This window comes from Herpailurus yagouaroundi, unplaced genomic scaffold (assembly GCF_014898765.1).
Source record: "Herpailurus yagouaroundi ecotype Mexico unplaced genomic scaffold, PumYag 163, whole genome shotgun sequence".
Lineage (NCBI taxonomy): Eukaryota > Metazoa > Chordata > Mammalia > Carnivora > Felidae > Herpailurus > Herpailurus yagouaroundi.
The window spans coordinates 40,378,925-40,381,106 of NW_024412404.1; positions in this window are offsets into that span (position 1 = coordinate 40,378,925).

Genomic DNA, 2,182 nt, shown 5'->3' on the forward strand with positions numbered 1-2,182 from the left:
TCATCTCTTTGGATCCCCCCTGCATCTCTAAGATGACAAAACCTCATTCAAGGGGCCCTCTCCTGACGCCTGTGTGATTTGGGCAGTCATTCCCCAAGGTGTGGACATCCTACCTTTGATAAGATGCTTGTGATGATCAATGTTATATACAATTCTGAAGTGGAGGAGACAGGAACACAAACAATTCCAAACAGCAAGTTATCTGGAAAATCAGTTCTCAGGAATCTTTGAAAGAACACTGGATTTTAATTTCTTTTATTTATTGCAACTGATTGATCAACTTCTGTTTTGCTAGTAAGCCCAAGAAGAGTTACTTAGATTCTAGCACTGATGGCCAAAGATGGGATGGACTAGAAGGAGCATGGAAAAGCTCCAGACTCTGCATCCTCTCCCAGGATCATTCTAGGGTCAGTGACCTGAGTGCCTAAGGGTGCTTCTGCTTTATGGCTCAGTCCCCAGCAAGGCTGAGGACTGCCTGGGGGATCCTTGGGAGAGGGTCATCATGTATCCTGATGGCGTCCATAACAAACATGGCCTTAAACCACTAGGATTGGAGCTCAACTTCCTGATATCAAGGCTAGGGAGTGTGGGAACTTCTTGTCAGTTTCCTGACTTCACAGTAGAAGCTTGTTGTGAGGATCAAAATGGGGGGGGGGGCATTCCAGAGGTCCCAGATGCATGTGTGTTGGCTCTACCATATGGGTTAACTGTGCAGAGAGCACCCCCCCCCCTTTCCAATCACACCCTTTGGGATCTACAGAGTACCGTACCTGGGAGAAGGGACAGTATGACTTTACCAAGTCAGTTCTGAGCTGAGGCTGAGAGATAAGAGAGACAGAGGGAGAACAGAGAGACCCTGAGGGAGTTACTAATTTCCAGTTGGTGTATCCAGGATACAGGCTTCTGCCAGAGGATGGAGAGGGGTTTGGCCTGATGGGCTGGCTGTCGGGCAGACTGGTGGCTCAAACAGCCCATTCTGTGGCCTCACAGATAGGCAGACTCTCCTTCCTGTCCAGCATCTTATCACCCTGCCCCACCCTCCAACTTCCTGGGAGAAAGGGAGACTTAGGAGTCCTACGGCAGGTTCTTGAATTCGGAGAAAGTAGCTGGGAATGCGTGGGGCTTGATGTGGGGCTGGGGATACTGCTTGCTCTTAGTCCCTGCTTCACCCTTGCAATCAGCTTTCCAGAACTCTCAGTGGACATGATAGGGTCAGGCAGCTGAGGGCGACCATACTATGATTAGGTCTGTTCCTGGAACTTCTCCCATTCAGGCAGCAGTTTCCAGAGTAGAGATCCTAATTATAAGCCTTGTATTTGGCTTCCAAGAAGCCTAGAATAGAGATGGGAAGGGAATAAAGGGGGCCTTAGAGGGAATATAAGAGTGGTAGTATTTTACAGTCATCATTTATTGAGTGTTTATTTTGTGCGAGGTAGTGCACTGAGTATTTTCCATACATGTTTCATTAATGGCTGCAACCATCCTGTGAGAAACCTGCTCAGACAAAGAGATTGAAGGTCCAGGGTAAAAACAGGTCCAAAGCCACACAGCTATTAAGTGGTGGATCCGGCTCTTTCCATTCAGGGGCGGCACTGCCTCCTTCAGATTTAAAATCAATATAAAACCTGAGGTCAATAGGGAAGGTGGGGGCAAGGCTACCAGGTTAACAGATTCAGCAAATAAAAACACAGGATGCCGAGTTAAATTTGAATCTCAGATAAACAACAAATTTGGTTTAATTATGTCCTATGCAATATTTGGGACATGCTTATACCAAAAAGCTATTTGTTGTTTACCTGAAATTCAAATTTAACTGGGTATCCTGCATTTTATCTGGCAGCTCTAGGGTGGGGCCCAGGCCTGCCCCATTTCATCCAGAAAGCCCTGAGGGAAATAGGCCTGAAGTCAAAGGTGGTCTGGGGGCACTTGGGTGGCTCAGTCCGCTAAGGGTCAGACTTCAGCTCTGGTTCAGCTCTGGTCATGATCTCACGGTTTGTGAGTTTGGTCCCCCCCCCCCCCCCCATCGGGCTGTGTGCTGACGGCTCAGAGCTGGAGCCTGCTTCAGATTCTGTGTCTCCCTCTCTCTCAGCTCCTCCCCTGCTCATGCTCTGTCTCTCCCTCTCTCTCTCTCTCTCTCTCAAAAATAAACATAAAAAAAAAAAAAAAAAAAGCGGTCTGAGCT